Here is a 19,749-nt window from a genome sequence, read left to right as displayed (position 1 = left end):
CTTTCATTTCTCTGCCGGAGGGGAGCAATGCGTATGTGTCGCGGAGGGAGAGGCAGAACCCAGGATGCCAGGTGGAGAGGCCAGGGCGAGCTGGAGGCTGGGCGGGGGCTGCAACCCTCGCAGGACAGGGCCAGGTCGGGACCAAGGGACCACGGAGCACCCTGTCCACCCACCGCGGTCTGAAGGCCTTGTGAGGCGCCGGGCATGGCCGGGAGAGCTCACGCATGCTCACGTGCACTCCTGTCCTTGCAGAGAGCGGTGGATTCAGGCAGCCGTGGTCTCCATTTCTCCCGAAGGAGAGGTGGGTTTGGGTCGATTCTCGATCCTGGATGGACACTCGGCGGAAGACCGCCCCCCTGCCCCCACCCCTTCCAGGACATTCCTGCGGAGCCTGCCACAACGCCCGCTCCCTGTCCCCGTCACCTTTGTCGCCAGACCTTGCGGCCCCTCCCCTGGACTTCGAGCTCACCACACGACTCGCTGTGGCCCAGAGACCGAGGTACAAGCGAGGGCACAGCCGTCAGGGGCCTGGCAGGTGCTGCACGCCCAGGCCAGCCCCCGGGGCACACACAGGGACAGCGGCTCCTGGAGCCCCGCCCGGCCGGCCGCCCGGGGTTAGCTCCACCTATGTGGCCAGGAAAGGCGCTCGCGAGCCGTGGCTGCGTGAGCGTCGGGGAGCTGCCATGATGCTCATGGGGGAAGCTCCGGGCGATTTGCGAAGGGAAAGGAAGGCAGGGTCACTGAGCCTCCTGGCGCCGCCTGTTCTGCCATTCGCCTGCACCTGTGCAAATGTGACTGCGTGCTTTCTGCACCTGTTAGCGCCGCAGGCTCCCGTCCCCGAGCTCCACCTTGCATCCCCAGGACCGTTGCACGTGCCGCCCTCTTCTTCAGCTCCCCGTTTGGATGCTGCCTTCCCTGCGCTGTCAGTCTGGGGAGCAGGATGCCAGTCCTCAGTATACCGGCAGCTTCCCATCCTGGTGACGTCCTTAAGCGCTGCCTTGTGTGTGTCTGGGGCACGTCCAGTCTCCTCTCCAGCTCGGGAGCTGTGTGAGGCCGGGGCCCCTGCGAGGACAGCCCACGGCACCCAGCGGGCGCACGGCCGACACTAGAGGCGCAGTTGCAACACCACGGGTGTCACGTGACACTGAGCTGCTCTCCAGTGGAAAATCGCCCCGGGCCGCAGGAGCCGCCTGGCATTTCTGAGACGGAGGAGCTGTTTCTGCCTGTTCTCAAGCCAGGCCTGAAGAGGGCTTCCATAGAACGAGGGGGCTCTCCCCAGGTCCCCAGCACCACCCTGGAGCCCGCCCCGCTCGTGTGCCCTCCAGGGCATCTCTAGAGACCCCGATTCCAGACAGGGTCACGTCCCCGGGCCCCGCGCCAGGATTCTGAGCGTCTTCCTGGGGGCCCAGGGCTCAGCTTGCTTCTCCGGGAGCTGCAGCGTGGGAGCGTTTGGGGGCGTGGGGCTTCGAGGGGCTGGGTTCCTCCCCCAGCTGCCTCCTGCAGGGGACCGAGCAACACAGCAGAGGCCGCACCGTGGACGCAGACACGGAGGGGCGAGGGCCGGCTCCCTGGAGCCTTCCGCTGAGGCCGGGTGTCGGCTGAGCAGCCTGAGTGGTCTGGGGGAAGCCTCCCCGCTCCGCACAGAAACAAAGATCCAGGTGGCTGGAAGGCAGCAGAGCCCGGACCCAGGCCAGCACAGGGGACCAGGAGCAGCCCCTCCGTGGGGGTGCAGTCACAGTCCTGCACCCAGAGGCGGCCCCTGAATGGGACCAGGGTGATGGGCGCGGCCCTGAGACGCCATCTGAGAAGCGCTGAGCTGGCGTCGGGTGAAAGGCACTGGCAGCCCCAGCCTACTGGTAGCAGGTATCCCACGGGGACCCCGAGCCCCTGCTCCTCCCCCTGCTGCCCTCCCCAGGGACCCCCGCCCCCTACACAGCACCCGGACTCTGTCTCAGCGGGCAGGCAGACTGGGGCTCAAGACACCCCCAGGGTGCAGTGAGACCAAAACACGCCGGGCCCAGGCCTGCCTAAGCCCAGAGGCGGGGACGCTGGGGGCCCAGGGTGGGGTCGACCCTTGGTGGCCGGGACCCTGAGTGCAGAGAGCATGGGTCAGAGCGGTCAGCCGCGGGGCGAGAGCAGGGGCTGGCGCTGAGCGCCCACCGGCGCCACGGAAGCCCAGGCGGAGCTAACACGGACATTCCCGGAGGCCCTCAGAGGGAGCGGCCCGTCCCTGCCTCCACTTAGGCCTCCGGAGCTGTGCCTGGTGTTTCTGCGCGTGTCTGTGGTGGCCTGCCCTGCAGACACCACGCTGTGCGTCCCTGGGTGGGCTGCCCGCCCGCCCCAGTCTGCTTCCTCCCGTGCCGTGGGGTTCGGCACTCACAGGACTGTGGCCAGGCTGGAAGCCGGGGAGAGAGAAGAGCCAGCACCAGCCTCGCCCCAGCAGCTGTGTGTGTGTGTGTGTGTGTGTGTGTGTGTGTGTGTGTGTGTGTCGGGGGCTCCGTCCCACGGACGATCCCTCGGGGGTCGGCCAGGGCAGCCTCTCGGGCAAGAACTGCAGTGACAGGCAACTGAAGCCGAAAATGCAAGGGCTCCCGGCCCTGGAGGTCCCCCGAGGCGTCCACCTGGAGAAACCCGCCAAGGTCGCCCGTGTGCTGCCACTCAAACAAAGCACAGAGAGAGAGGGCAAAGTGCTGCTCCCAGCCTGGGCCAGGAGCACCCACGATGGGCAGATGGCAGACCTGGGGCTGGCTCCCCTCGTGGGCGGGGTCGGGAGGCCCTACCGGAAGGGACCACAGATGGGGGGTTAGGCCGAGGCCGGAGGCTGCAGTCAGGGCAGGTGCCTGGAGACGGCGGCCACCCCCACTGGAGACCGCCGCCGGCGGCCCTCTGCACACAGAGGGGTGGCACCAGCCTGGCGGTCACGGCGGCTCCCACAGCCGGGCTCTGGGGCTGCCGGGTCAAGGAATTCCCCTGGGAGGTGACCCCCAGGGAACCCCAGAAGGGGAGGGGAGGTGGGGCAGATAGAAAAGGAGGCCAAATAAACGAGCAAGCCGGAGAGACCTGAGTGTCGACCTGCAGCCCCGCCCCGTTAGGGCTGCTGCCTGGGGGAGGGGCCCTCACGCCGCCACTGCGGCCTGTGGACCAGCCCGTCCCCGTGCAAGGACCTCTCTGGATGCCTCTTGGGTTGAGCTGTGCCCAGTAGCCCCGTAGCTTGCAGATCAGGCTGTGGAGTTTGCCCCTATGCCATCCCGAGTGCCTGAGTGTGTCTGCACGTGTGCGGACGGACGTGTGCTGTTTACCCTGCACCCACCCTGTCTGAGGTCATCTGTCTGTCAATCCACCCGTCCATCTAGGAATGGCAGAGAGAGCGCAAGAGAGTGAGAGCGAGCCGTGTTTGGCAGGACATGGACCCTAATGTGAACTGCAATTCTCTGGGTTTTCTGTCTTTGTGTCCGCACAGTGAGCACCTGGTCCTCAGTGCCAAGGTCATCTTTTAGGTGGCCGCTTGACCCAGGGCTCCCGGGGCCGCTCCAGGGCAGGCAGCCCGAGGCTCAGGGTCCTTGGGTCGGGAAGTTCGCTTCTCCTGCTCCCCTCTGTCGGAGGCGGCCGAGGGTGCGAGGAGTGGGGTTTCCCAGGGTGGGAAGGGGATGGAGAACAGAGAGCCAGGGACCCGTGGGGCACGGGCAGGGAGACGCAGCCGCAGGAGGCCTGCGCAGGGCTGGGAGGAGCAGCAGAGCCTCCTGCAGCCCCTCGCCTCCCACCCACCAGATGCTCAGCCCAGTTGCCATCTTGCACCCCTCCCAGCGCCCAGCCCCAGGGCCTTTGCTGGGATTCTCCATCCCAGCTCAGGAGAAACCATGCCCCGACCCCAGCCCGGCTGCTCCCGTGCCCTAGAGCTGAAGCTCTGGTTTTGGCTACTCTGGTTTTCTCCGCCATCGTCTGTCTCGCCACTTGCACCTAGGAGGATGAGGGCCGCCTCCCCAGGTCACGGCCGTATCCCCAGGGCTGGGGTACCACAGGCGCACAGAGAAGCCCAGTCCCTTTCCTCCCCTCCCCCCAGCACGGCAGGTCCTGGGGGTATTGTTGGGGTCCAAACGGTGCAAAGGAAGAAGACGTTGGAGCGGGCAAGCCGGCCTCACGCTGCACTTCCTGCTCAAGTTCAAAGTCAGCCCTGCCCCTGGAGCTGCCATGACAAGTTTAGATTGTTCCAGAATCCCCCTGCAGGCCGTTCAAAAGGCGCCCAGCTGCTATCAGGAAATAGCTCAGGAAGGTTTCTTTAAACACGGAGAGGCCGAGATGCAATCAGCCGGCTGGAACGCAAGGAAGTGCTGGTCCAGGACAGGCGCCCGCCCCCCTCTCCTCCACCTGCCGGGAGCCCCGGCCGGGGCGTGGGACCCCCGCTCCGTGAGGCCGTGGACGCCCGGGACGCTGCTTCCTCCTGTCGGTTGGCACCGGCCCGTAATCTTTCAGTTGTGGTCTCGAAGGCCAAACATGAAGCAGGATTTTCCATTATGGCTGCAATTTTGGCTTGTAATTTTATCACTCGGATCTAAATCCACTTCAGAAATGCCATAAACTAATTGTCACTGAATAAACTGGAACTCTTGAGGAGTTTACAAAAGTGATTTCATGAAGAAAAAAAGGCAAATAGAAAACAAATGTTGCCACGGGATTGCTGGCAACAAGGTGCAATCTCTCCGATTCTTCGGAAAGCCCGAGCCCGGCCCATGGTGGCCAGAGCCCGGCCGCGGCCCGGTGTTTGTCTTGGAGCCCGGGGACGCTGGCCGGGGTGTGCCGGGGCTCAGGGCACGGGCAGGGTCAGATCCAGCTCCCAGCCAGCAGAGCCAGCCTCGCTGCCTCCATGAAAAATAATAACGCTTGCGAGGCGGTGTCGGGGTTAAGTAAACCCGAGTTAATTACTGCAGGAGCCGAACACATCCACGCTGCTGTCGGTTTACCTTAGGCCGCCAAGGACTGCCGGGGAGCCGCAGGGCCGCACCCCCGCCAAGCGAGTGTCCAAAGGGGCCCACGCCCGCCGGCCCCGTTTATGCTGAGAAGCCGGGGGAGGGGCTTCCGGGTCCAGGGAGCTTCTGCCGAGGGCTTGTGCGTGACCACCTCCGCAGAGACTTCTGTAGGTGGGCGGTCGGGGAGTGTCCAGCACGGACACAGAGGGGCGCAAAGGGCCAGGCTGGGGCAGGAACCAGGGCGCAGCGGGTTCAGCTGCTGCCTGGGACTCCCACATGCTGTAACAATGCTGGTTCAAGTCCTGGCTACTCCTCTTCCGATCCAGCTCCCTGCTGACGGCCTGGGAGGCAGTAGAAGATGGCCCAAGTGCTTGGGCCCCTGCACCCACGTGGGAGACCCCGATGGAGCTCCTGGCTCCTGGCTTCGGCCCGGCCCAGCTCCCGCTGTTGTGGGCATCTGGGGAGAGCACCAGCAGGCGGAAACTCTCTCTCTGTCTCCCTCTCTCTGTGTCACTTTGTCTTAGGAATGAAGGAAACAAGCTTTTTTAAAACCACAAACGGGCAGGGTTTGGGATGAGCTGAGTGCAGTCCAGCTGGGCCCCACGAGCTGCCCCATCCCCCGGGACCTGCTGGGCTGGGGCTGCGGCCGTGAGCAGCCCTGAGCCTCCTGGTGGCTGAGCAGAGCGGGCTCCCTGTAGGGGGTCCCTCCCCCACCTCTTGGCTTCCGGGCCCAGAGTTCTGCAGACACAGGAGCCAGAAGCCAGCGTGGGGTTCCTGGAGCGGCGATCTCATATCACCAGGGCAAAACGAGGCAAACCCCGAGGATCACAGCAAAGCACACGCTTCCACTGCCGGGGCTCGGCTGGACGGGACGTGCGGAGGGACTGTTACCCACTGGGGCTCCCTTCATCGGCATCGCTGTCCGAAAGGCAGATTTCCTGGCCGGCCCCGGAGACTCCGAGGGGGCATCTGTTGTGGGCAGGGCAGCCTCCGAGAGCGGCCGCGATTTGCCACCCGTGTCCCCCAGGCCCAACAGGTGCCTTCCGGGTTGAGAGAAGGAAGGGGTCAGGCTGGAGGGACCCTGGAGGGCTGGATTGTTTGCAGACGCTTAGCAAAGAGAAGCAACAACTGAGACCGGGGCTCGGGCTGGAGGACACAAGGGACAGGGAACGGCCGGGGTCTGGTGGGGGAAGGGCCACACCTCCCCCCAGCCTGGCCTCTGAGTGGAGGCGTGCCCTCAGTGACAGGTAGGTCCCTCAGGACACACCCTGACAAGGAGCCCGGAGGAGCTGTGTTTGGGGTGGGGTCTCTGAGCACCCCCTCTCCGGCGTGGCTGTGTGGGGACCCCCAGCTGGGGAGGAAGGGGGAGCCAGGAAAATCCAGGAGTACTGCTCAGGGGCAGTGGGCTGAGATGGGGCGAGACCAGGGAGGACAGCCCGTCGGAGGGAGAGGGAGGGGGCTGGGGAGCAGCCGGAAGGTTCCTGCTCCTGGATCCAAACTGCAAGGAGCCTGCGCCCCACCCCCGGGCTGCGTGCACTCGTTCCAGATCTCCACTCCCTGGTCGACAAGATGGGGACAGAACAAGTGTAAACGCGCACAGGGAAGTCCCGTCCTTGCTGACCTCAGAACACCGTGGTGCCGACATGCAGACAGACAGGGAAACACTCAGACCCTCGCACCGGGCAAGGGGCCAGCGAAGAAAGGGTGGGCTTCCCTCTCCACGGTTCTGGGAGAACCAGGCCTCTGCATGCAAAAGTTGCAGGCCAACCCCTCCCTCACACCACACAGAGTGCAACTGCAAATGCATCAGAGACACAAACCCAAGACCAGGAGGGTGAGACACAAGGGGACAGCGACGTGGGATTTGACCACGACCTTTTGGTGGTCACACCAGCAGCACAGGCACCGAGAGGAAAAGCTGAGTCCGTGCAGGAGCTCGGGACACAGGTCTCTGCAGCAGCCTCCGTCAGGGGGCCGAAAGGTGGGCGTGACCCGGCGTCCCCTGGCAGACGTGGGCAGGTGCTGGCTGGCGAGGAGCACCGGACGCCGGCGGCCCCGACCCTCGGATCTCGTGGTGGGGCTGGAGGACGCGGCGCTGTGTGCGACGGCGAGTATAGGAGGATGCACCTGGGCTCGGCGCCTGCGGGGGGGCACGCGGCCCAGGTCAGGTTACAGAGACAGAAGGGGGGGGCAGGGGCGGAGGGAGAGTGGGGGGCTGAAGAAGAGGCTCAGCTGTTTGAGACGAAGAGGCTGCCGTGGGAGGCGGCAGCGGCGTGAGTGTCCTTGATGCCCCTGACCTGGACAAACACAGATGCCACACCGCGCATATAAAGGCACAGCAGAGGCACGGGGGAGGTGTGGCTGCCGGCGGGAGTGTGGGTGTCCCTCACCGTCACAGCGGGCGGAGAGGAGCCCCCTGTGCTGATCTGGGGCAGGAACGTCTGCAGGTGTCATAGGGGAGTGAGGGTCTCCGGGACCCGGGTGCAAGGTGAAACGCAGGGACGAGGTCTTCACCATGAGACAGAGTCCCGGGTAGCGTTGCCCGGCGCCATCCTGGAGACCGTGGCCGCCCGCGTCTCTGGGGAGCGTCTGGCGCGCTCTCTGCCCCGAGCTGGGACCGGCGGCACCGGCAGCGCCGTGTGTTGCCCATTAAAAGCCAGGACACAGGGCCTTGCTCGGTCGCCCCGAGCATTGCACAGGCGCTGCATCATCTTCCCAGCAGCCCAGCGCAGCCCAGCCCCTCGGGAGCCTCCTCCCGGTCGCCGGCCGGCCCCCAGGTCTAACCGCCTTCCCTGTGGCTCCCAGCACGAGGGTGCCCGTCCAGAGGTGGGCAGGGGGCGGCTGCCCATGAGCTGCCCGTGCCTGCAGGGCAGGGTCCTGGGTGACGCCTCTGGTTAGTGTCGCTGGCTCCCCCGCGGCCCCCGCTCTCGCTGTCCTGCCTTCCCTTTCCTTTGGCTCCGGAGCTATTTTGGGCCACGGCCGAGAGAGCGCCCCTGGGCTGGTCACCGAGGCCAACATCCGTGCTCGCTCGCGAGCCAAGAATCCCGCACCGGAGGAGAAAGCAAGCAGGGCCGTTCTCCCTCCCCACTGCCGGGGCTGGGGCCTCCAGGGACACCCCCACTCTCTCCATGGCACCCCAGGAACCTGCAGGGGCCGACCTGCTCCTCTGGGCTGACTTGGGCCTGCAGGCACACTGGGGAGCTGGTCAGCCCCCTCTCACGCCTGACCCGGTCCCTGCGGCGCCCTGAGTTACCAGGACTGCCATCCACGCCCCGGGGCCCAGCCCCTGGAAGACCTCTGGTAGGGAGGCCTGGCCGCTGATCTCATCTCCCCTGCCAGAAAAACCCTTATCTGGGCAGCAGTCCTGCGCAAATGCCCGGCTGTGTGCTCTGGGGACGCGGGCTGAGCACGGCTGGCCCAGGGGTGCCGGTCAGCCGCAGAGGCTCCGGGTTTTCTCGTTCTCTCTCTCTGCTGGGCCCTGAAGTGGTTCGGTCCCCGCACCCCACCCCTTCCTGGGGCGGGAAGAGCGCGGCCCTCCAGTGTCCTGGCTGCATTTACGTCACCGAGGAATTTTCTTTTTCTGGCGCAGGCTCTGGCATGGCCCGGCCGGCCGAGAGGCTCCAGGAAGATCGTAAACCCCGCTGAGTGGCACCGGGGGAGCGGCCGGTCCCCTGGGGACACGCCCAGGCTTGCTGTCTTGTCAATGTCAATGTCAAGGAGAACTTTGCCAGGATGCCGCGGCCGCCGCCAGCTGTGTGCGGGGCTGGCTTTTGGCAAACTGGGGAGGGGCTGAGCGGCCCCTGGGGAGCTGCCCCCAGATCCAGGGAGGGTCAAGAAGCGCCTCCTGCTTCTTGCGGACAGCGGCAGCCACAGCAGTGACCTCAGGGCATTGCCCCGACAGCTCCGTGGGCTCATCCGGAACCTCCTCTTGCACGCTTTGGGCTGGGCGCCTCCAGCCCAGGAACGGCGCCTGCCTCTGCCCGGGGTCACGTGACCCCCAGTGACCCTCGCCTGCCGACTGCAAGGTCAGGGGAGACTGGACAGGGCCAGGAGCCTCAGCGCCGTCTCATCATGGCTTTCTTTCCTGTGGAAGCCTGCAGAGTGCGGCCGTTGCCAAATGGTGAGGAGCCTGGTGGTCCCGCAGCCCCCTCCTCGACATTCGCTGAACACCTCCAAATGCCCCCCCGAGGGAGCCATGGCTGTGCTCCCGTCCAAGATTTCCAGGACAGCTTTGGCCAGCGGCGTCAGTGTGGGCACGGGCCTGCCCCCGGACCTGTTTCTCTCATCTATCCATGCTCTACCCGCCCATCTGCTGGCTCCCCCACTGTTTGCCCTCACATTTTAGCACAACCGAGGCTCCCCTGACACCGTCGGGCGGGTCCCCGTCCATCGTCCCACCTCCCTGGGCTGGGCTGGTCTCTGAACTTCGCCTCTCTAACCAGGTGCCGCGAGACAGACATGGCGGTACCCACATCTTCTGCATTTGCCTCTCACCTTCGGTTCTAGAAGTTTCTGTAGAAAGCCGAGTGCTAAGAACACAGACAGCGACAGTCACGGCCGGCCCCGGGCTGTGCCGGCTTCACGTCCACACGTCCACTCAGTGAATCCCCCAGCCCCGGGGGGAGTGTCCCCGTGACCTCTGTGCACAGTGGGTGACAATGCAATGGAGTTCCCGTGAAGGCACCCATGGTGGCAGGGTGAGGAGTGGCCCTCACTGGGGCGCCGACTCTGTAGACTTAATGGCCCGTGGGTTTCCAGGGAGGAAGATGAGAGTCGTGGGCCCAGCACCCGCAGAGCGCGAGACCCCACCCCCTCGAGCCTCCTCGCCTTGTGAACCTGGGGGGCATCTTCTTGGGGAGCTCTGGTGAGGCCCCTGGAGGGTCTGGTGCTTTAGCGCAGGGGAACAAAGCTGCTGCTTTCGACACCCACATCCCCTATGGGTGCTGGTTCGAGTCCCAGCCATTCCACTTCCCATCTAGCTCCCTGCTGACGCACGTGGGAGAGCAGCAGAAGGTGGCCCAAGTCCTTGGGTCCCTGCCACCCACTTGGGAGACCTGGATGGGGCTCCTGGCTTCTGCCTGGCCCAGCCCCAGCAGTTGTGGCCGTCTGGGGAGTGAACTAGAGGATGGAGGCTCTCTGTCCCCCACTTTCTTCCTATCTTTCAAATGGATAAATAAATAAATCTTTAAAAAAAGAAGAGGCGAGAAGAAATGTCCTCAGGGGATCCCACCACGGTCAGCGAGACGGGACCGAATTCTGAGTGCGGTTCCAGCGCTGAGTCTTTGTGTGGCTGGGCTGGACGTGCCATCGAACCCGGAGTGGTCCAGAATCCACCCAGGTGCTGCATAAAAAAAAAAAAAAAAAAAAGCAGAAACGAAAAGCCAACATCCCCAGGCCCCCCTTTATGCCCAGCTCTCTGGGGCTGGCAAATCCACAGCTCCCAGGAGAGTTTCCCAGGTGTGTGGCACAAACCCCGGGCTCCCATCAGGCTTGAGTGTGTCCAGGTGTGGGGAGGGGACTCGTCCTCGCCCCCTGGTGGTGAGAACCAAGTGCACTCCGCTCTCCCTGGGAGCCTGCGGCAGGCAGGTGGGAGCCCCTCTCTCATCCGAGGCCATCTCGGACCATGACGGGTGCACGGGGTGGGTCACGGCACCATTGCCGGAACATTCCTCCTGGCTTTGTTATCCTGTCCTGCGTTTTCCTGCCACAGGCACCGTCTCGTGTGACTTCATTGGTATCTCAGGTGCAACTTTTGGGGCCCAGGGAGTGATTTTCAGGTGGAGATCGGGGTCCTGGGGCCAGCAGGGCACCGGGGAGAAGCTTCGCTGGGACTCCCTTTCTTCCTCTGATTCTCGTCTGTACCAGCCAGGGCTGAGGCCACGCTCCCTGCCCCCACGCCACAGGCCACAGCCTTCCCAGCAACACCTGGTCAAGAGGACGGTGCCCCTGCCTGTGTTTTGGCAAATGGAGAAGGCAGTAGCCAGGGCTGGCATGAGGGGGACTTCTGGACGCCTCACCGCGGGGCTGGATGCTCCAGGTCCTATTGTGGGCAGAGCCGGAGCCCACGGGGTGCAGACCACGTGCCTCTGCCCTCCCCAGAGAAGGGGCGACACGGCCGCACACAGGTCGTCAGTGTGAGAGGCTCTCGGGGGGTCTGAGCTGAGACTGAGGGCCGGCTGGGGCCAGGGTGGGCGGAAGGCGAGAACAGGGTGTGCAAACAGAGCCAGAGCAGGGCTGTGAGGCAGGGCCGGCCCGCGTGGCTCGGAGCCCCGGGGAGCGCCGGAGCCGTGCTCTGGGGCGCCAGGAGTCAGCAGCTCCTGCTGTTTCCCTGCTGGGATAAGCGCCTCTGGTCGGGAAAGACCTGGTGACGGACAGCAGCTTCCCGCCCTCCTCCCCACCCCTGCTCGCTGCAGTGACATCAGGCATCACTAATGAACCTGTGCCTGAGTGACTGACTGACTGACTGACTGAACACCCACCCGAAGCCTGCAGGGGTGCGCGTGTCGGGCGGCTCTGGGAGCTGCCCTGGCCATGTGGGGAAGCAGCTGTCCTGGGGGCTGGGGGCTGCGAGGCAGGGGCGACACCGGGGCTCCCAGTGCTCCTGTCAGGTCGGGACGCTGGCTGCCGGGGGGGCCGAGAGGTGACCTGCTCAAGCAGGAGGGGCTGTGGGAGGGGCTCAGAGAACAGGCGGGGGTGGGGGGCACGTGAGGGCCACAGGGCGCCTTCATTTGTCCAGAACGAGGTCCAGCAGGAGACCCCACGGTGCCGCAGGGGCTGCGCAGGTGCCCTGTGCAGGCGCGTGGCGTCCAGGAGGGAGGCGCCTCAGAGCGGGTGTGGACAGACTGCAATGCCTGGGGCTCGGCGGGACCACGCACTGTGCTGTGCGGAGCCCGCGTAGTTCTCAGGGGTCGCCAGGCGGGGCCACAGGCAGAGGCAGGGGAGGCTGTGTGAGCCTGAATGGGCGGCTCCCTGGGGGCCCCTCCCCCCTAAGCTGCACACGGCGCTGGGGGGAGGGGGTGTTTATATTCTCTTCCCTCAGTCCCAGGAGCCCCCCCACCCCACCCCCCACCCCGGGAGCTGCACACGGGGCATGGAGAGGTCAGAGCCACACCAGGATTTCACAACCTCCCAGCAGGAGTGGAGAATTCCACGGGGCGGCCCCTGCGCCTCCCAGCGCTGGGGAAGCTGGGTGCAGGGACCCAGCGGGGCGGCGGAGGGGGCAGAGCAGGCTGCTCAGGTGCGGTGCAGCCTCTTCTGGGCAGGGCGCGCTCGCCCCTCCCTGTGCCGGGGGAGTACTGCTGGCCGCGCTCCCCACCCAGGACCCCCGTGAGAGGAGTGGGATGGAGAGTCCCACGCATCTGCCTGTCCTCCCTTGGGGCTGGGGCCTGGCCACCGGGGGCAGCTGTGGCCCCCCAGGAGGCAGGCGGGGAGGGGAGGTCACATCCTTGGAGGAGCTCCCTGAAGGCAGGTGCTTGCCCCTCGCAGGCCAGGGGTTTCTCTTGGGGACACTGAGACAGTGTTCAAGCCCCCAGGCCCCGGGCAGGTGTGTGCGTGTGGGAGGTGTGGGGACACCAGACGCCTCCCCGCCGGGAGTCTCCGTTTTGTGCACTCGCTTCTGCGTGCCCACCCCACGACCCAGCGACCCTCCCCCAGCCCCTTGCCCCCAGCTGTCCACAGGTGTGTGTGGCTTCCAGACGGCCCCTGCCTGCGAACCCCGGGTGCTCTTGCAGGTGCCTGGGCACCCTTCCTACAGGCTCTGCTTGGGCGGGGCTTCAGGGACACCGTCGGCTCACAACCCGGCTGTACTGACTGCTGCACGTCCTCCCCCTCCCCGCGTCCGGGGTGGAGCCCGTGTGACCCGGGCGCTCTGCTTCAGCCATAGGAGTCCCTGCGTCTCTGAAACAGGGATGAGGGTGGTGCCCGGCGCGGGGACCAGGCAGTGCGGAATGCGTAGGGTCCCCGCTGTCACAGGCAAATTCTCCGTGTTGGCTGCGACCCTGCCCCGGGCAAGCTTAGCATGCGGAGCGCGGTGAAGCCCGTGGCCCCCACTCGCTGGCTCGGCATCCCTGGGGGATAAATGCGTGGAGGTGGCACGGAAGCGTCGTGTGAATGGCACGCGGTGGTGCGGCACCTCAGTACAGAGTCGTCTTCGTGGCTGCGATGGTCACTGCTCCCCATCGTCCCTGGACCCAGAGCCAGGCTTGTGCCAATGCCCTGGGCTGGGGCAGGGGCTGGCTATGGACAGCGGAGTGAGAGGGAGGCCCTGAGTGTTCCGTGCCCACCGAGCGATGCCCGTCCCCGGGGTGAGGTGGCGGCACGGGGGAGCTGGCGTCCCAGGCGGAATAAAGGAGGGGCGACTGTCCTGGCTGCGGGGAATCGCAGGGGTCCCTGCAGCAGAAGGGGGAGGCAGAGGGGGAGCAAGAGGAGCGTGCGGGAAGGGCCCCTCCCCTTACTGGCGTGGCCCATGGAGGAGGGGCCAGGAGCCAAGAATCACAGCGAGGGAGCTTCCGGAGGGAACACAGGGCTGCTGACCCTGAGACCTGCGCTGGACCCGAGCGGCTGTGTGGGGGCCGCAGCCAGGGCTGGGGACAGCGTGATGGAGCGGAAGCAGGAAGCCCACATGCTGCCTCCAGGGCTGGCCCCTGCCCCTGACAGGGTGGGCGTGCAGGAGGGCGTCCTGAGCCCTGCCACGCAGGTGGGGTCCCACAGATCCACAGCAGGTCGTGCTGTTCCTGCTATTTCCCAGGCAGCTCCGCGCAAATGAGCTCCTGGCGGGGGGTTGGCGGAGGTGTGTGCGCGCGCGTGTGCTTGTGTGTGCGTGTGCATGTGGGGAGGCATGGCCGGCCACAGCAGGCCCCGGAGCCCACCGCACCTGCCCCCACACCGCCCCCCAAGGTGCCGGGGAGGGCGCTGAACACCCCGTGGAAATCACATCGGGACGGGAGGCGGCAGATTTGAGAGGCACCTGTGCTGAGCAAAGCCAGGGCCCGGCTCCGCCCCCTCTGCTCCCGCCAGGGGAGCGAGTCCCTAGGTGGGGAGCGAGGGCCCCAGGCCTTGGCCGGGTGTCTTCCTGCCAAGCGGCTCTGCCCCGAGCAGGGGTCTGAGGGAAGCAGGGGGCCTAGGGAGGTCCTTCCTCGGGGGGGGGCACCCCCAGGGGGCCGGAGGGGACGCGGGGCACAACTAGGGCCCTGCGCGCTGCAGGAGGCACGGGTCAGCTCTTGCCGCTCGGGACCCCGGGCGTGGGTGGCCTGTGACAAACACCTCCAGGAAACACCTTAGGGAAGGCGCTCACTGTGGCCCAAAAATAACCCCTGGAAAAGCACCGGAGCGCAGCGCGCGCCTCGCCAGAGGCCTTGCACTTCTTTTCATTGCTGAAGACTCCGGGCCACCTCACGTCTTGCAAAGGAAATTAAGTGCAGGAGATCAAGGGATCTGCCCAAGGTCGAGGCGCACAATGGACACTTCCCCAGCCTCCTGCCCGCTTCCAGGCAGCGGCTGGTGCCGGGGAGTGGGCGGCCTCTCCACTCCCGCCTGGGTCTTCATCGCAGGGAGGAGCTGGGGTGATGACACATAGGCAGCTCTGACCCGCCTGTCCAGCCTCTCCGGGTTGCACCCGAAGGACGAGCAGGTGGGGGGCAGTGAGCCCACCCCCTGCCCACTGTTAGCCACAGTCTGCAGACCACCGGCCAGGCTCCACACGAGACACTGGAACCTCGGCCCCCGCCCCCCAGCCCCCTCATGGTGTCCCACGGCTATCAGCTGCAGGGCGCTGGCCCAGTGAGCAGGACACACGCATCCCAGAGCCGAGGCCTGGGTTCCGTGCCCGGCGCTGACCCCTGCTGATGCAGACCCCGGGAGGCAGCAGCGCCGGCCGAGGACTTGGGTGCCTGCCGCTCAGGTGGAGCCTGGCCCGAGTCCCTGGCTCCGGGCTCTGCCGTCTGCCCAGCCCCAGCCGTCACGGGGATGTGGGAAGTGACCCAGCAGATGGGAGCTTTCTCTGCCCCTCGAACAAACTTGGAAACAAAGGCACCGTGCGTCTACTGCCGGGCAGTTGTGGCACTCCTTCCCCGGGGGCAGCCCAGGCGTGTCACCTAGGAAAGCGTCACACGTACTGCTGGCGAGTCCTGTGTGACAAAGGCCTGGCTGCAGAGAGCATCAGAGACCCCACGGAGGCAGCACAGGCCCGGTGTCCTGGGGACCCCACTGGGCTACGCCCGCTGTCCCAGCATCGCCGTCGCAGCAGCCCCCGCGTGGAGTTACAATGACGCAGCTCCCGGAGCCCTGAGGCTGGCGAGCTGAGCCCCTCATCCGAAACCAGAAGAAACTAAGCAGCCAGGGGAGTCGCCTTGCCCAGGGCCATGGTGACACCAGCACCAGCGCCCCCACGCCCCGCTGAAAGCCCCCATCTCAGAGACGCCCAGAGAGGATGGGCTCTTCTGAAACGCTTCCCGCACGCGGACGGAGAGGCTCACAGCCGCTAAGACGCCGTTCTGTGCCCCCAGCCCTCCGGTGCATCAGCGCGGCCTCTTCCCCTGGCTGCTCGGTGCCCGTCCGGCCCGTGTCCGAGGAGGTCCGGAGAAAACACCGAACCTTCACCATCGTGCACCACGGGCGCTGTTCACAGACGGCCCGCCCTCCGATAGCCTCGGTCAGATTCGGGGAGGGGGACCCATCCTTTGTGTTTGTGGAGAGACCCTGGACGTGGCACAGGCACCAGCACCGAGACCCAGGAGTGCCGCAGCCCAGGCACGTCGGCTCGCCTCGGGTCAGAGTTTACAGGCTCGGCCAGTCCCTTCTGGGGCCGTGCTTTCAGAATTCTTGTTCGAGGGAAGGGCTCAGAGTGGGTGTGGGGGTGGGAGGGTGCAGGCCAAGTCCCACCAGGGGGCGGTGGGGGCTCCCAGAAGAGAGGGGGCCTGAGGCCCATGTGCAGCTCCCCTGGGCTGGGCTGAGGAACTGACGTCAGCAGCCGCCGGGCTCCGCCCCTCGCACCTGCAGGGCTGCCGGGCCCACCGAGGGGGCGGGGCTCCCCCAGCCCCCCAGCACAGAAGCTCCCCCCCAGGGTGGAGCAGTCATGTTACGGGAGGGAGGCTGCACGCCGCGAAACCCCCACGCCTGTCCCCGCGTGCGTCACCCAGCAAGGATGCTCCGTGTGCTCACTTCCAGCCTCCACGGAGCCAAAGAGAAAACAGCTGCTAGGAGGGGAGCCAGGCCGGACGACCGTCCCTGCCCCCCGGCGCCGCGGCATCTCCTCTGCAGACCATCACATCCTGGCCACATCCCCCCCGCCCCCAGCCAGGGAATCCTCCAGGACCGTGTCCCCAGGGCCAAGGTGGACCAGTCGCCCTGAAATCCAATTCCCCGAGGTCATCCCTGGTTTTGGACGCGTCCCCGGTCGCCTGCCTAAACAGCACGCGATGCAGCCCCGGTGGGCGGCCCTGTCTCAGCAGCGGTCCGGGAGGCTGAGCGCCCTGAGCTTGGGTTTTCCAGGTCACAACTTTGCCGATGGCTATTAGGAGAATTACGGCGACACCCTCCTCGAGGCTGCCTCGGCAATTCCTGGGCGATGACTCATTGCGCTTGGTTGACTTCGGTGGTCAGTGACCCTGAGTGGCTGTTTGGAGAAAGGAACTGGACTGAACGCTAGGGAGGCCGTTGGGGTAGGCGGGCGACACAGGCCGGCTTCTGAGCCGCCGCCTCTCGCCCGTCCCCCTCTTGCAGTTTGGTTTCTGCAAACGATGGCACCAGGATTGCATCCAGGAGCCTCTGGCCGAGTCCCTGCTGCAGCGGGCAACAGTGGCCGTCAGCTCTCCGGGGTGCCGGGGCTGGGGGCAGGGACGCCTGCAGAGGGAGGTGGGGAGCTGATGCCCCCGTGAACCAGGAAGGGCCCTCCTCAGACCCCGGGTCTCCACCCTGAGCCCTGACTTCCAGGAGGTGGGAAGCACACCTCTGATGCCCCAGTGGTATTGTGCAGACCAAGGGACTGAAACAGGGCGTGGAGAAAGTCTACCAGGGATGGACCTGGCTGCTGGCCCGTTTTACGGGGGAGAAAGCAGAGGCCCAAGGCAGAGCAGTTATTTACCTGGGTCACCTGCTTGGAGCTTGATTCTCAGGCTGCCGTGGCTCCCCACCCCACTGCCCCAACCCCACCCTGAGAGCCCTTAGGCTGCAGACATGTGGGGAGGGAGGCAACGCACGCTGGGCTGGCCCTGTGGGCCTGCAGGAGACTCCTACATCACACATGGACTGCAGGCTTGGGATGGGAACAGAATGAGGTACACGCACAGGCGCACACACGCACACACATGCATTCACACGTGCACATGCTCTCACACACACACATGCATCCACACATGCAAGGCTCACATACACGCATGCATTCAGATATGCACACATTCACACACACTCACATGTGCACACATTCACACACGCATGCACACGTGCACACACACATGCATTCACACGTGCACGGCTCACACACATGCATACAGATATGTACACATTCACACACACTCACATGTGCACACATTCACACACATGCATGCACAGTGCACACACTCACACATGTATGCACACACATGCATTCACAAGTGCACAGTTCACACACATGCATGCAGATATGCACACATTCACACACACGCATGCACACATTCACACGTGCAAGGCTCACACATGTGCATTCAGACATGCACACATTCACACACATGCATGCACAGTGCACATGCTCACACTTTTGCATGCACACACATGCATTCACACGTGCACACGCTCACACACGCGTTCTCCTCCCCCCTCCAGCAGTGTCACAAGTGCGCTGAGGTGGATGGATCAACACCTGGGAGCTGGAAGACCGCCTCCCCGTGCAGGCCTGACACTGTGTTCCGTAGACGCGGCCTCCGCTCCAGGGGCTTCCGACTGCCATGGCGGTGTTGGCCTCACCGGGTCACCGGGCGCATCTGGACTTGCCCCGGTGCGTGAGGGGCTTCTCCCATCGCAGCGTGCATGGGCGGCCGGACCTCACCTCGCCCGGGCAATTTCCTGCCTCCACGTCCGCCCCAGCCCCCCAGCCCCCAGCCAGGGCCCCGCTAATGGACGCTGCCGTGGCAAGACCATCGTTCAGCTTGGACAAGGGGGGATTAAGACCTCCCATTCAGCGGCGAGCTGAGCGCAGCCCTAAGTCGGGCTGATGCATTCAGGCAGCACGGCTCAATCCCCGCGGGGCGCCCCACGGCCCCAGTGCCGTCTCGGGGCGGCCTGCGCACGCGGAGCTGTCGTCAACACGAGCCGGGGCCCTGTGGCACCGCCACACAAGGTACACGCAAGTGCTCCCCGCCCTGAGCCCGAGCGAGACGTGGAGCGCAGCGTGGGCTCCTCAGCGGGCGCTTGGGCCCGACCTGGGATCCGCTGCTTCGGCGTCTAAACTTCTCCCAGCCTCATCTCACTGTCCAGCCGCTTCCACGTTCCTCATTTCTTTTTAATTAAATAATAGATTTTTCACTTGACTAGAAAGGTGGGGAGCTGGGGAGACCTAGAGCGAGCACTGGTTTACCCACCCCTCAAACGCTCACTGCAGCCGGGGCTGTCGGCGGCAGGGACCCCAGGACTTGAACCCTGCTGCTGTCCAAGGTGCGTGAGCCGGCAGTGGGCTCCGAGAGCGGCCGGGGCCGGGCCAGGCACGGTCTGACGGGGTGCGGGCCTCCCGAGCAGCCACGCCCTCACTGCAGGCCGGGTTTCTACACGGCGTCTATCATAAGGATTCAGGTAAAGTAGATACGAGGCCAGGCAGACTGCGTGATGTCTCACTTAACAGGACTACGACCCTGACGCCCCGGGCTGGTTTCACATCTGAACAAGGTTAAGATTCCTGTCGCCCTGGGGAACAGGCAAGGCGAGGCTGTCACACCCCAAAACACCACAGACCGGCTGTCCAGATGGCACGGATCGCACATGTGTTTGCTCCTGCGTGTAAGGTGTGCTTTCCATACAGCACATGTAGCACATATTGCAAAACGTCTACATTTTTATAAATGAGGAGAGGCGGTATCAGCACTACACGTCAGTGTGTTTAACAGAAAATCCCCAATCACGGCCATTGTCACTTACCTCATCTTTCTCACCACAAGTTCGCGGCCAGTGCAGTGGCTCAGTCACCACCAGGGACTCTGTCCTTCCCGCTCCTGCGGAAGTCTTGATACCTCACAGCTCGACACGGTTGCTGCAGCACCGGCCACCGTATCCACATTCTAGGCAGCAAGAGGGAAAAGGCGAATTCACTATCACTTGCCTGTCTCTCTGGCAAGGAGAGTTCTCACATGTCCTGCCCCCAAATTTACTTCTTCATGGGCCGACCCTAGCTGCAAGGGAGCCGGGCACACTGCGTCTCTTCGTGGGAAGCATCAGCTCCTGGGAAAAGCACGAGTCCCCAGGTGCTGAAAGAAGCATTGTTCCAGGCCGAGGGTGGGGTGGGCACGGTGGCCACTCAGGGACCCATTGCTCGCATCTTGCCACTCTCCCTCCTGGTGGGGCTGGGAGTCCTGCCACTCAAAGGAGATTGGCACAGGGAGCTGGGGGTGGGACACCCCGTGCCTGCTCGCATGCCATTGGCCAGAATGGGGTTCCAGGGTCACCTCGCTGCAAAGGAGGCTGGGAAATGTAGTCCAGGTGGCCAGAAGGCAGAGGGGGGAGGTTGGGGAGCGCGGGTGCCGGGTGTGTCAGTGGAGCCCTGGCGAGCTCGGACACTGGGCAGGTGATGAGCGGAAGCCAGAGTTGCTGAGACGGATCCCTGGTC

General features: G+C 65.1%; 1 long non-coding RNA gene across 1 annotated transcript in view; it reads right to left on the bottom strand.

Annotated features, from left to right (window-relative positions):
* Positions 1 to 1,883: 1,883 nt before the first annotated feature.
* Positions 1,884 to 19,749, bottom strand: part of LOC138846593 (uncharacterized) — a 150,230-nt gene continuing 132,364 nt past the window's right edge. Inside the window, exon 3 of the long non-coding RNA XR_011384132.1 lies at positions 1,884 to 19,204. This is a non-coding gene — a long non-coding RNA (uncharacterized lncRNA). The remainder of the gene's footprint in view (positions 19,205 to 19,749) is intronic.

The sequence above is a fragment of the Oryctolagus cuniculus genome, chromosome 18 (assembly GCF_964237555.1).
Source record: "Oryctolagus cuniculus chromosome 18, mOryCun1.1, whole genome shotgun sequence".
Taxonomy (NCBI): domain Eukaryota; kingdom Metazoa; phylum Chordata; class Mammalia; order Lagomorpha; family Leporidae; genus Oryctolagus; species Oryctolagus cuniculus.
This window is presented reverse-complemented; position numbering and strand designations above follow the sequence as displayed.